This window comes from Crinia signifera, chromosome 1 (genome assembly GCF_055691185.1).
Source record: "Crinia signifera chromosome 1, ASM5569118v1, whole genome shotgun sequence".
NCBI lineage: Eukaryota > Metazoa > Chordata > Amphibia > Anura > Myobatrachidae > Crinia > Crinia signifera.
Genome location: NC_139217.1, coordinates 149,060,355 through 149,075,518, shown reverse-complemented (window position 1 = coordinate 149,075,518; position 15,164 = coordinate 149,060,355). Strand labels below are relative to the sequence as shown.

Sequence of the window (15,164 nt, the reverse complement as noted above, 5' to 3'; positions counted from 1 at the left end):
GTATCTGTACAGGCTGGCAAATTCCAGTGAAAATTTTTAATGGACTATTGGTTTCATTGTCTTCACTCATTAAAATGATAAAGAAACTATTGTATATGCAGAGGCTAAATGTCATTTCATCTGAAATAATCTCCAGAAACAAATGTTTTACAACTGCAAAACTTTATTTAATTCTTCTTTCCTTCAGTATTTAGGTTTGTTTTAGCCTCATCACATAAACTAGGGAGAATATGTTTTGAGCCAAGAAAAGTCTGTACATTATTTGTCACATTTCAAATATCCACAAAATAGACAATCATTTGGCCTCATTTTACATTGGACTCTACTTGATCTCTTTTCAATTGGCAGACATTAACATCTTTAGGCAGTAATTAGATCATCGCCAAGTAGTACAGTTAAAAATTAAATCTGGAAGGCTACATTTCATCAGAGACTCAAATTCATCGTACTGTGAGAGGCACACAGCATTTCAATTAGACTAGTAACAAATCAATTTTCTTCATCTATTAGAATGGAAAGACATTTTTGAAGGGTGATAATATTGATGGCATCTAATGATCTGCACTGTAAACCTAGAGGCATATCATTTGTGTTTTGTCAAGAGGTCCTACAAGTCAAACTTCTCAGTTTATACTCTCAGTAACACAGATCTTTTTCCATTTTTGCGTACTAAAATTTTCCCTTTTTTATAGTTTGCAGAACCTTCTAAACTGGCATCACTTTCCTGCTAGAGCCTGGATAGCTCGGTCAGTAGAGCATCAGGCTTTTATTCTGAGGGTCCAGGGTTCAAGTCCCTGTTCAGACGAGATCTTTTTAAACAATACTGTTGTGCGTTTAATAAACAGCTTTTCCAAGTAAAATATTACTTTCTGGGATGGCACAATGTGGGCATCAGAGCCTGGATAGCTCAGTCGGTAGAGCATCAGACTTTTAATATGAGGGTCCAGGGTTCAAGTCCCTGTTCGGGCGAGATCCTTTTAAACAATACTGTTGTGCGTTTAATAAACAGCTTTTCCAAGTAAAATATTACTTTCTGGGATGGTACAATGAGAACATCAGAGCCTGGATAGCTCAGTCGGTAGAGCATCAGACTTTTGATCTGAGGGTCCAGGGTTCAAGTCCCTGTTCGGGCGTGTATTTATGGTATCTAATGATCTGCAGCATAAGCTCAGATGCAGAAAAAATATTTCATCAAGAGACTCTAAAAGCTAAACTTCTCTGTTTATTCTATCAATAATACAAATATTTTTCCGTTTTCAACAAAGAAAATTTTCTTTGGCATATCCTGGTTCAGGTGAGTATCATTTTAAAAACAGATTGTTCTTTGTGAAATGGAGAACTTTGCAAAGTGGAAAATCACCCATTGAGGCAGGCATCTTTTAATTGTTGTTGCTTCATATACTCATTGTTCATTGAGTATCTGTACAGGCTGGCAAATTCCAGTGAAAATTTTTAATGGACTATTGGTTTCATTGTCTTCACTCATTAAAATGATAAAGAAACTATTGTATATGCAGAGGCTAAATGTCATTTCATCTGAAATAATCTCCAGAAACAAATGTTTTACAACTGCAAAACTTTATTTAATTCTTCTTTCCTTCAGTATTTAGGTTTGTTTTAGCCTCATCACATAAACTAGGGAGAATATGTTTTGAGCCAAGAAAAGTCTGTACATTATTTGTCACATTTCAAATATCCACAAAATAGACAATCATTTGGCCTCATTTTACATTGGACTCTACTTGATCTCTTTTCAATTGGCAGACATTAACATCTTTAGGCAGTAATTAGATCATCGCCAAGTAGTACAGTTAAAAATTAAATCTGGAAGGCTACATTTCATCAGAGACTCAAATTCATCGTACTGTGAGAGGCACACAGCATTTCAATTAGACTAGTAACAAATCAATTTTCTTCATCTATTAGAATGGAAAGACATTTTTGAAGGGTGATAATATTGATGGCATCTAATGATCTGCACTGTAAACCTAGAGGCATATCATTTGTGTTTTGTCAAGAGGTCCTACAAGTCAAACTTCTCAGTTTATACTCTCAGTAACACAGATCTTTTTCCATTTTTGCGTACTAAAATTTTCCCTTTTTTATAGTTTGCAGAACCTTCTAAACTGGCATCACTTTCCTGCTAGAGCCTGGATAGCTCAGTCAGTAGAGCATCAGGCTTTTATTCTGAGGGTCCAGGGTTCAAGTCCTTGTTCAGACGAGATCTTTTTAAACAATACTGTTGTGCGTTTAATAAACAGCTTTTCCAAGTAAAATATTACTTTCTGGGATGACACAATGTGGGCATCAGAGCCTGGATTGCTCAGTCGGTAGAGCATCAGACTTTTAATATGAGGGTCCAGGGTTCAAGTCCCTGTTCGGGTGTGTATATTTATGGTATCTAATGATCTGCAGCATAAGCTCAGATGCAGAAAAAAATATTTCATCAAGAGACTCTAAAAGCTAAACTTCTCTGTTTATTCTATCAATAATACAAATCTTTTTATGTTTTAAAAAAAGAAAATTTTCTTTGGCATATCCTGGTTCAGGCGAGTATCTTTTTAAAAACAGATTGTTCTTTGTAAAATGGAGAACTTTGCAAAGTGGAAAATCACCCATTGAGGCAGGCATCTTTTAATTGTTGTTGCTTCATATACTCATTGTTCATTGAGTATCTGTACAGGCTGGCAAATTCCTGTGAAAATTTTAAATGGACTATTGGTTTCATTGTCTTCACTCATTAAAATGATAAAGAAACTATTGAATATGCAGAGGCAAATTTCATTTCATCTGAAATAATCTCCAGAAACAAATGTTTTACAACTGCAAAACTTTATTTAATTCTTCTTTCCTTCAGTATTTAAGTTCGTTTTAGCCTCATCACATGAGCTAGGGAGAATATGTTTTGAGCCAAGAAAAGTCTGTACATTATTTGTCACATTTCAAATATCCACATAATGGACAATCATTTCGCCTCATTTTACATTGGACTCTACTTGATCTCTTTTCAATTGGCAGACATTAACATTTTTAGGCAGTAATTAATTCATCGCCAAGTAGTACAGTTAAAAATTAAATCTGAAAGGCTACATTTCATCAGAGACTCAAATTCATCGTACTGTGGGAGGCACACAGCATTTCAATTAGACTAGTAACAAATCAATTTTCTTCATCTAATAGAATGGAAAGACATTTTTGAAGGGTGCTACTATTGATGGCATCTAATGATCTACACTGTAAACCTAGAGGCATATCATTTGTGTTTTGTCAAGAGGTCCTACAAGTCAAACTTCTCAGTTTATACTTTCAGTAACACAGATCTTTTTCCATTTTTGCGTACTAAAATTTTCCCATTTTTATAGTTTGCAGAACCTTCTAAACTGGCATCACTTTCCTACCAGAGCCTGGATAACTCAGTCGGTAGAGCATCAGACTTTTAACCCCTTCCTGACAGAGCCAGTTTTTGCGTTCCTGACAGAGCCCTTTTTTTCAAATCTGACATGTATCACTTAAGTGGGGATAACTTTTTTTTGCTTTTACTTATCCCAGTGATTTTGAGATTGTTTTTTCGTGACACATTGTACTTCAAATTAGTGGTAAATTTGGGTCGATACAGTCTGTGTTTTTTTGTGAAAAATACCAAAATGTCGTGAAAAAATGGAAAATTTAGCAATTTGCAAAATGTTAAATTTTCTGCTTGTGAGACAAATAATCATACCACTCAAAATAGTTAATAACTAACATAGACCATATGTCTACTTTATGTTTCCATCATTATTTCAACTTCCTTTTAATTTTTTTGGACACTAGGAGGCTTACAATATGAATAGCAAATTCTCAAAATTTCAAACACTGATTTTTTTAGGGACCAGTTCAGTTCTGATGTGACTTTGAGGGACTTGTATGTAAGACACCCGCATAAATGATACCATTTCCAAAACTGCACCCCTCACAGTATTCAAAACAGCATTTTGGAAGTTTGTTAACCCTTTAGGTGTTTCACAGGAATTAAAACAAAGTGTAGGTGAAATTTCAAAATTTCATTTTTTTTGCAGCTTTGCAATTTTAATACATTTTTCTAAGGAACACAGTACATTTTACTAGAGAAATGTGACTAAAAATTGATTCCCCCAATTCTTTTGTTTTCATAAATATCCTATATGTGGCCCTAGTGTGCACGTTGACCAAACCACAGGCTTCATAATAGAAGGAGCACCGACTTGATTTTGGAGCCTCCTTTTTATGAGTCTATTTTTTAGGCACCATGTAGGTTTCTAGGCACCATAAGATGCTAAAATTTAGGAACCCCCCCACAAGTGACCCCATTTTGCAAACTACACCCCTCAGGGAATTCATCTTGGGGTATAGTGTACATTTCAAACCCCCAGGGGTTTCACCAATTGTGGTACAACTGGGCAGTGAAAATGAAAAATTACATTTTTTACACAAAAATGCAGTTCTGGCTCAAAATTTTTCATTTTCAGAAGGTATGAAGGAGAAAAAGCACCCCAAAATCTGTGCCCCAATTTCTCCCGAGTACGGCAATGCCTCACATGTGACCAAAAAATACCAGTTGGGTGCATGGCAGGACTCAAAAGGGAAGGAGTGATTTTTGGTGGTGGAATGTTGGTGGGTGCTATGTCGCATTAGCAAGAACCCCAAAGCACCAATACAGTGGAACCCCCCCACAAGTGACCCCATTTTGCAAACTACACCCCTCAGGGAATTCATCTAGGGGTATAGTGTACATTTCAAACCCCCAGGGGTTTCACCAATTTTGATACAACTGGGCAGTGAAAATGCAAAATTACATTTTTTTACACAAAAATGCAGTTCTGGCTCAAAATTTTTCATTTTCAGAAGGTATGAAGGAGAAAAAGCACCCCAAAATCTGTGCCCCAATTTCTCCCGAGTACGGCAATGCCTCACATGTGACCAAAAAATACCATTTGGGTGCATGGCAGGACTCAGAAGGGAAGGAGTGATTTTTGGATTTTGCAGCTCAGATTCTGGTGGAATTTTGGTGGGTGCTATGTCGCATTAGCAAGACCCCCCAAGCACCAATACAGTGGAACCCCCCCACAAGTGACCCCATTTTGCAAACTACACCCCTCAGGGAATTCATCTAGGGGTATAGTGTACATTTCAAACCCCCAGGGGTTTCACCAATTTTGATACAACTGGGCAGTGAAAATGAAAAATTAAATTTTTTTACACAAAAATGCAGTTCTGGCTCAAAATTTTTCATTTTCAGAAGGTATGAAGGAGAAAAAGCACCCCAAAATCTGTGCCCCAATTTCTCCCGAGTACGGCAATGCCTCACACGTGACCAAAAATACCATTTGGGTGCATGGCAGGACTCAGAAGGGAAGGAGTGATTTTTGGATTTTGCAGCTCAGATTCTGGTGGAATTTTGGTGGGTGCTATGTCGCATTAGCAAGACCCCCCAAGCACCAATACAGTGGAACCCCCCCACAAGTGACCCCATTTTGCAAACTACACCCCTCAGGGAATTCATCTAGGGGTATAGTGTACATTTCAAACCCCCAGGGGTTTCACCAATTTTGATACAACTGGGCAGTGAAAATGAAAAATTACATTTTTTTACACAAAAATGCAGTTCTGGCTCAAAATTTTTCATTTTCAGAAGGTATGAAGGAGAAAAAGCACCCCAAAATCTGTGCCCCAATTTCTCCCGAGTACGGCAATGCCTCACATGTGACCAAAAAATACCATTTGGGTGCATGGCAGGACTCAGAAGGGAAGGAGTGATTTTTGGATTTTGCAGCTCAGATTCTGGTGGAATTTTGGTGGGTGCTATGTCGCATTAGCAAGACCCCCCAAGCACCAATACAGTGGAACCCCCCCACAAGTGACCCCATTTTGTAAACTACACCCCTCAGGGAATTCATCTAGGGGTATAGTGTACATTTCAAACCCCCAGGGGTTTCACCAATTTTGATACAACTGGGCTGTGCAAATGCAAAATTACATTTTTTACACAAAAATGCAGTTCTGGCTCAAAATTTTTCATTTTCACAAGGAATGAAGGAGACAAAGCACCCCAAAATCTGTGCCCCAATTTCTCCCGAGTACGGCAATGCCTCACATGTGACCAAAAAATACCATTTGGGTGCATGGCAGGACTCAGAAAGGAAGGAGTGATTTTTTTATTTTGCAGCTCAGATTCTGGTGGAATGTTGGTGGGTGCTATGTTGCATTAGCAAGACCCCCCAAGCACCAATACAGTGGAACTCCCCCACAAGTGACCCCATTTTGCAAACTACACCCCTCAGGGAATTCATCTAGTGGTATAGTGTACATTTCAAACCCCCAGGGGTTTCACCAATTTTGATACAACTGGGCAGTGAAAATGAAAAATTATATTTTTTTTACACAAAAATGCTGTTCTGGCTCAAAATTTTTCATTTTCAGAAGGTATAAAGGAGACAAAGCACCCCAAAATCTGTGCCCCAATTTCTCCCGAGTATGGCAATGCCTCATATGTGACCAAAAAATACCAGTTGGGTGCATGGCAGGACTCAGAAGGGAAGGAGTGATTTTTGGTGGTTGAATGTTGGTGGGTGCTATGTCGCATTAGCAAGACCCCCAAAGCACCAATACAGTGGAACCCCCCCACAAGTGACCCCATTTTGCAAACTACACCCCTCAGGGAATTCATCTAGGGGTATAGTGTACATTTCAAACCCCCAGGGGTTTCACCAATTTTGATACAACTGGGCAGTGAAAATGAAAAATTAAATTTTTTTACACAAAAATGCAGTTCTGGCTCAAAATTTTTCATTTTCAGAAGGTATGAAGGAGAAAAAGCACCCCAAAATCTGTGCCCCAATTTCTCCCGAGTACGGCAATGCCTCATGTGTGACCAAAAAGTGGCAGGACTCAGAAGGGAAGGAGTGATATTTGGATTTTGCAGCACAAATTCTGGTGGAATGTTGGTGGGTGCTATGTCGCATTAGCAAGACCCCCAAAGCACCAATACAGTGGAACCCCCCCACAAGTGACCCCATTTTGCAAACTACACCCCTCAGGGAATTCATCTAGGGGTATAGTGTACATTTCAAACCCCCAGGGGTTTCACCAATTGTGGTACAACTGGGCAGTGAAAATGAAAAATTACATTTTTTTACACAAAAATGCAGTTCTGGCTCAAAATTTTTTATTTTCAGAAGGTATGAAGGAGAAAAAGCACCCCAAAATCTGTGCCCCAATTTCTCCCGAGTACGGCAATGCCTCACATGTGACCAAAAAATACCAGTTGGGTGCATGGCAGGACTCAGAAGGGAAGGAGTGATTTTTGGATTTTGCGGCTCTGATTCTGGTGAAATGAATGGTGGGTGCTATGTGGCATTAGCAAGACCCCCGAAGCACGGTGAAATTATGAACCTAATAATCCATAGATGTGTGGTATAATTTAAAACACTCCTTTATACATAGGCCGGGTTTGTCGGGGCAAGTGTCACACTGGAAAATAGTTTGCTTTCTTATTCCCTTTTTATAGCAAACTTTGCACCTTTTTTGTGTCCTGCCCTTTTTTCCAGTGGAGGGGATTTCATCAGGAAAATGCTGCCCTGGTACAATACGGGGGCCAGTACTAGAAGTACTGGGGCCCTCTGCCTGCTGGTTCCCAAATATTAGGCCCTTTATGACTTCCTCTTGAAAGTGCATAAATGTCCCCCTCTGGCCGGTAGAACGGAATAGCACGTAAGCGTTATACAGTGCCATCTGGATGATATACACGGCCAGCTTCTTGTACCAGATTTTTGTTTTCCGCAGGGCACTGTACGGCTTCAGTACCTGATCTGAAAGATCCACTCCGCCCATGTACTTATTGTAATCCAGGATACAATTAGGTTTTGAGGTGTGGGTACTGGTACCTCGTACAGGGACGGAGGTGGTACTGTCTCCGTGAATTGTTGTCAGTATAAGGACATCCCTCTTGTCCTTATATTTGACCAACAACATATTTTCGGTGCATATTCCCCTGCTTTCACCCCTTCTCATTACTTGGGCAATGTGCGTTTTTGGGAGGCCTCTTTGGTTCTTGCGCACAGTACCGCAAGCTGCTGTACCTCTTGAACCAAGGGCCTTAAACAGGGGGATGCTAGTGTAAAAGTTATCCACATAGACGTGATAACCTTTATCCAGGAAGGGGTGCACTAAATCCCAGACAATTTTTCCACTAACACCTACGAGGGAGGGGGGGCATTCTGGCAGTTCAATTCTTGAATCCTTCCCTTCATATACCCTAAACCTGTGAGTGTACCCTGAGGTGCTTTCACACAGCTTATACATTTTTATGCCATACCTTGCCCTCTTACTGGGAAGGTACTGGCGGAATTTAACCCTTCCTTTAAAATGTATAAGGGACTCGTCTATGCAAATGAATTTATCTGGGATGTACATCTCTTCAAATTTGGCACTGAAATGATCAATGACCGGCCTGACTTTGAATAGCCGGTCAAAGGTGGGATCATCTCTGGGTGGGCACTGTGCATTATCGTTGTAATGCAAAAATTTAAGGATCGTCTCAAATCGAGCCCGGGCATGGCCATACGGTAAAATGGGGTGCTGTACAGAACATCTGTACTCCAATATTGCCTAATTTCTGGCTTTTTTACTATGCCCATATGAAACACCAGACCCCAAAACGTCATCATCTCTACTGCATCTACAGGGGTCCACCTAGCAAATGATGACGTGGGGTTTTGAGCAATAAACTGCTGGGCATATAAATTAGTTTGGTCCACCATTAAATTTATAAAATCATCAGAGAAAAATAATTTGAAAAAGTCAATTTCTCTGAGACCTGTGGAATCAAATTGGATTCATGGCATGGCCAAAAACTCAGGAACCTGGGGCTCAAAATTGTCTGGTGGTGGGGTCCATACGAGATCAATTATTGGGGGGGGGGGTCTCAGCTGCTCTACGGGGGCGTCTTTGAGGGGGTCCCTCATCACCAGAGGAGGAAGAGGAGCTTAAGACGAATCCTTCAAATTCCCCGCTTGCCTCACTGGCTGTGTCAGAGTCAGAGGCAAGCATGGCATATGCCTCCTCCGCTGAATACATTCTTCTGGATGACTGGGATGACATTTGGGATGACATTTGGGATGCCATTTTTATTTTTGTGTTACTGGTAGTGAAATGTTTCAACACGTGTATAGTGTAGGGGGGGGGTACAAACTTTATTTCAACCCGGGGGGTATGTAGTGTGTAGTGTGTATGTAGTGCAGAAAAGAAAAATACTTTATACAAAAAAAAAAAATTGAAGGGGTTAAAAAAAAAATTGAAGGGGTTAAAAAAAAAAATTGAAGGGGTTAAAAAAAAAAAAAAAAAAGGTCCTGCGGCAAAAATTGAGCACAGATGTTGGTCAGTAACGTCCGTCACTGAACAGCGCTCAAAGGCAACAGGAATTTGATCAAAAAAAAAATAGATCAACCCTGTGCCGAAAAAGATGATCAGTGATGTACGTCACTGATCAGCGCACAGTGGCCACAGGACACCCACAAAATCACAGTGTGTGTAAAAAAATTTTTTTAAAAAGACCCCACAGCACCCACAAAAAAAAAAAAAGGTGATCAGTGATGCGACACTGATTACCAGTGAGGGGCAGCAGGTGCACAACCTTTGGTGCAACTGACAGTGCAACTGGCAGCAACTGACAGGTATATATAAAAAAAAATACCTCTGCACCCCTAAAAAGTTGCTGATCACCTCAGATATAGTGATCAGCACAAAAGGCGGGGGCAGCAGACACAAAATTTAGCACTCTCTATCACTCTCTGTCACTATCTCTCTCTATCTCTCACTATCTATCACTCTATGACACTGCAGCAGCAGCACTGACAGTTATATATAGGAAAAATAACCCCTGCACCCCCAAAAAGTTGCTGGGGGTGCACAAAAGGGGGGCAGCAGACACAAAATATAGCAGTCTCTATCACTCTCTGTCACTATCTCTCTCTATCTCTCTATCTCTCTATCTCTCACTATCTATCACTCTATGACACTGCAGCAGCAGCACTGACAGGTATATATATATATAAAAAAAAACCTGCGCCCCCAAAAAGTTGCTGATCAGTTAATTTATACTGATCAGCACAAAAGGGGAGCAGCAGTCAGTTATATAAAAAATATATAGCACAATCTGTCACTATCTCTCTATCTCTCTCTCTCTATCTCTCTCTATCTCTCTATCTATAACTATATCACACTGCAGCAGCACAAAATATAGCACTCTCTGACACTATCTCTCTCTATCTCTCTATCTCTCTCTATCTATCTCTCTCTATCTAACGCTATTACACTGCAGCAGCACAAGTTCACAACACAGGAAGTCACAAGTAGTAACAGGATCCAGGAAGCATCCAGCACACTACAAGCAGTGATGAAGCAGTGATTAGGTAAGTATTTTGCTCTGTTCAGGTCAGTAAATGGCGGCAGCTGGGCACGGTGACCGCACTGCACGCAATTCCAGACCGGAATGGCGTCTGCAGTGCAGTCACCGTTAGTTAAAATCCCCCTCCTTGGCTGTGATTGGTCCGTCGGTCCGACGAACCAATCACGGCCTTTGGGGGCGGGCGGGGTGAGGTGGGGTGACACCAGTGTCACCCTTACACCCCGCAGTGATTGGTGCTGTACTTTACAGCACCAATCACCTCCGATCGCGTGTCACCGGCGAACGTTATTCGCCGGTGACACAGAAAACGCTGTGAATGGCTGTTCACACTGAACAGCCAATCACAGCGATCACCGACGGGGGGGCGGCATCGCCCCCCTGGGCATGCAGGGACATGTCTGCTGTCAGGGACAGCAGACATGTTGAAACTGTCACCGCGTCTATAGACGCGGTGACAGTTACAAGCCATGACGTACATTTACGCCATGTGTCGGGAAGTACTTCCCGACCATGACGTAAATGTACGTCAAATGTCGGGAAGGGGTTAATATGAGGGTCCAGGGTTCAAGTCCCTGTTCGGGCGAGATCTTTTTAAACAATACTATTGTGCGTTTAATAAACAGCTTTTCTAAGTAAAATATTACTTTCTGGGATGGCACAAGGAGAGCATCAGAGCCTGGATAGCTCAGTCGGTAGAGCATCAGACTTTTAATCTGAGGGTCCAGGGTTCAAGTCCCTGTTCGGGCGAGATCCTTTTAAACAATACTGTTGTGCGTTTAATAAACAGCTCTTCCAAGTAAAATATTACTTTCTGGGATGGCACAATGAGAACATCAGAGCCTGGATAGCTCAGTCGGTAGAGCATCAGACTTTTAATCTGAGGGTCCAGAGTTCAAGTACCTGTTCGGGTGTGTATATTTATGGTATCTAATGATCTGCAGCATAAGCTCAGATGCAGAAAAAAATATTTCATCAAGAGACTCTAAAAGCTAAACTTCTCTGTTTATTCTATCAATAATACAAATCTTTTTATGTTTTAAAAAAAGAAAATTTTCTTTGGCATATCCTGGTTCAGGCGAGTATCTTTTTAAAAACAGATTGTTCTTTGTAAAATGGAGAACTTTGCAAAGTGGAAAATCACCCATTGAGGCAGGCATCTTTTAATTGTTGTTGCTTCATATACTCATTGTTCATTGAGTATCTGTACAGGCTGGCAAATTCCTGTGAAAATTTTAAATGGACTATTGGTTTCATTGTCTTCACTCATTAAAATGATAAAGAAACTATTGAATATGCAGAGGCAAATGTCATTTCATCTGAAATAATCTCCAGAAACAAATGTTTTACAACTGCAAAACTTTATTTAATTCTTCTTTCCTTCAGTATTTAAGTTCGTTTTAGCCTCATCACATGAGCTAGGGAGAATATGTTTTGAGCCAAGAAAAGTCTGTACATTATTTGTCACATTTCAAATATCCACATAATGGACAATCATTTCACCTCATTTTACATTGGACTCTACTTGATCTCTTTTCAATTGGCAGACATTAACATTTTTAGGCAGTAATTAATTCATCGCCAAGTAGTACAGTTAAAAATTAATTCTGGAAGGCTACATTTCATCAGAGACTCAAATTCATCGTACTGTGAGAGGCACACAGCATTTCAATTAGACTAGTAACAAATCAATTTTCTTCATCTATTAGAATGGAAAGACATTTTTGAAGGGTGATAATATTGATGGCATCTAATGATCTGCACTGTAAACCTAGAGGCATATCATTTGTGTTTTGTCAAGAGGTCCTACAAGTCAAACTTCTCAGTTTATACTTTCAGTAACACAGATCTTTTTCCATTTTTGCGTACTAAAATTTTCCCTTTTTTATAGTTTGCAGAACCTTCTAAACTGGCATCACTTTCATGCTAGAGCCTGGATAGCTCAGTCAGTAGAGCATCAGGCTTTTAATCTGAGGGTCCAGGGTTCAAGTCCCTGTTCAGACGAGATCTTTTTAAACAATACTGTTGTGCGTTTAATAAACAGCTTTTCCAAGTAAAATATTACTTTCTGGGATGGTACAATGAGAACATCAGAGCCTGGATAGCTCAGTCGGTAGAGCATCAGACTTTTGATCTGAGGGTCCAGGGTTCAAGTCCCTGTTCGGGCGTGTATTTATGGTATCTAATGATCTGCAGCATAAGCTCAGATGCAGAAAAAATATTTCATCAAGAGACTCTAAAAGCTAAACTTCTCTGTTTATTCTATCAATAATACAAATATTTTTCCGTTTTCAACAAAGAAAATTTTCTTTGGCATATCCTGGTTCAGGTGAGTATCATTTTAAAAACAGATTGTTCTTTGTGAAATGGAGAACTTTGCAAAGTGGAAAATCACCCATTGAGGCAGGCATCTTTTAATTGTTGTTGCTTCATATACTCATTGTTCATTGAGTATCTGTACAGGCTGGCAAATTCCAGTGAAAATTTTAAATGGACTATTGGTTTCATTGTCTTCACTCATTAAAATGATAAAGAAACTATTGTATATGCAGAGGCTAAATGTCATTTCATCTGAAATAATCTCCAGAAACAAATGTTTTACAACTGCAAAACTTTATTTAATTCTTCTTTCCTTCAGTATTTAGGTTTGTTTTAGCCTCATCACATAAACTAGGGAGAATATGTTTTGAGCCAAGAAAAGTCTGTACATTATTTGTCACATTTCAAATATCCACATAATAGACAATCATTTGGCCTCATTTTACATTGGACTCTACTTGATCTCTTTTCAATTGGCAGACATTAACATCTTTAGGCAGTAATTAGATCATCGCCAAGTAGTACAGTTAAAAATTAAATCTGGAAGGCTACATTTCATCAGAGACTCAAATTCATCGTACTGTGAGAGGCACACAGCATTTCAATTAGACTAGTAACAAATCAATTTTCTTCATCTATTAGAATGGAAAGACATTTTTGAAGGGTGATAATATTGATGGCATCTAATGATCTGCACTGTAAACCTAGAGGCATATCATTTGTGTTTTGTCAAGAGGTCCTACAAGTCAAACTTCTCAGTTTATACTTTCAGTAACACAGATCTTTTTCCATTTTTGCGTACTAAAATTTTCCCTTTTTTATAGTTTGCAGAACCTTCTAAACTGGCATCACTTTTCTGCTAGAGCCTGGATAGCTCAGTCAGTAGAGCATCAGGCTTTTAATCTGAGGGTCCAGGGTTCAAGTCCCTGTTCAGACGAGATCTTATTTAAACAATACTGTTGTGCGTTTAATAAACAGCTTTTCCAAGTAAAATATTGAGGGCATCAGAGCCTGGATAGCTCAGTCGGTAGAGCATCAGACTTTTAATATGAGGGTCCAGGGTTCAAGTCCCTGTTCGGGCGAGATCCTTTTAAACAATACTGTTGTGCGTTTAAAAAACAGCTTTTCCAAGTAAAATATTACTTTCTGGGATGGCACGTTGAGAGCATCAGAGCCTGGATAGCTCAGTCGGTAGAGCATCAGACTTTTGATCTGAGGGTCCAGGGTTCAAGTCCCTGTTCGGGCGTGTATATTTATGGTATCTAATGATCTGCAGCATAAGCTCAGATGCAGAAAAAATATTTCATCAAGAGACTCTAAAAGCTAAACTTCTCTTTTTATTCTATCAATAATACAAATATTTTTCCGTTTTCAACAAAGAAAATTTTCTTTGGCATATCCTGGTTCAGGTGAGTATCATTTTAAAAACAGATTGTTCTTTGTGAAATGGAGAACTTTGCAAAGTGGAAAATCACCCATTGAGGCAGGAATCTTTTAATTGTTGTTGCTTCATATACTCATTGTTCATTGAGTATCTGTACAGGCTGGCAAATTCCAGTGAAAATTTTAAATGGACTATTGGTTTCATTTTCTTCACTCATTAAAATGATAAAGAAACTATTGTATATGCAGAGGCTAAATGTCATTTCATCTGAAATAATCTCCAGAAAAAAAATGTTTTACAACTGCAAAACTTTATTTAATTCTTCTTTCCTTCAGTATTTAGGTTTGTTTTAGCCTCATCACATAAACTAGGGAGAATATGTTTTGAGCCAAGAAAAGTCTGAACATTATTTGTCACATTTCAAATATCCACATAATAGACAATCATTTGGCCTCATTTTACATTGGACTCTACTTGATCTCTTTTCAATTGGCAGACATTAACATCTTTAGGCAGTAATTAGATCATCGCCAAGTAGTAAAGTTAAAAATTAAATCTGGAAGGCTACATTTCATCAGAGACTCAAATTCATCGTACTGTGAGAGGCACACAGCATTTCAATTAGACTAGTAACAAATCAATTTTCTTCATCTATTAGAATGGAAAGACATTTTTGAAGGGTGATAATATTGATGGCATCTAATGATCTGCACTGTAAACCTAGAGGCATATCATTTGTGTTTTGTCAAGAGGTCCTACAAGTCAAACTTCTCAGTTTATACTTTCAGTAACACAGATCTTTTTCCATTTTTGCGTACTAAAATTTTCCCATTTTTATAGTTTGCAGAACCTTCTAAACTGGCATCACTTTCCTACCAGAGCCTGGATAGCTCAGTCGGTAGAGCATCAGACTTTTAATATGAGGGTCCAGGGATCAAGTCCCTGTTCGGGCGAGATCTTTTTAAACAATACTATTGTGCGTTTAATAAACAGCTTTTCTAAGTAAAATATTACTTTCTGGGATGGCACAATGAGAGCATCAGA

At 39.3% G+C, this 15,164-nt stretch overlaps 1 non-coding gene across 1 annotated transcript; it reads left to right on the top strand.

Annotated features, from left to right (window-relative positions):
- The first annotated feature begins 11,094 nt into the window (after positions 1 to 11,094).
- Positions 11,095 to 11,167, top strand: TRNAK-UUU (transfer RNA lysine (anticodon UUU)). Its single transcript has one exon. It is a non-coding gene; the product is annotated as a tRNA-Lys (tRNA).
- Positions 11,168 to 15,164: the final 3,997 nt, after the last annotated feature.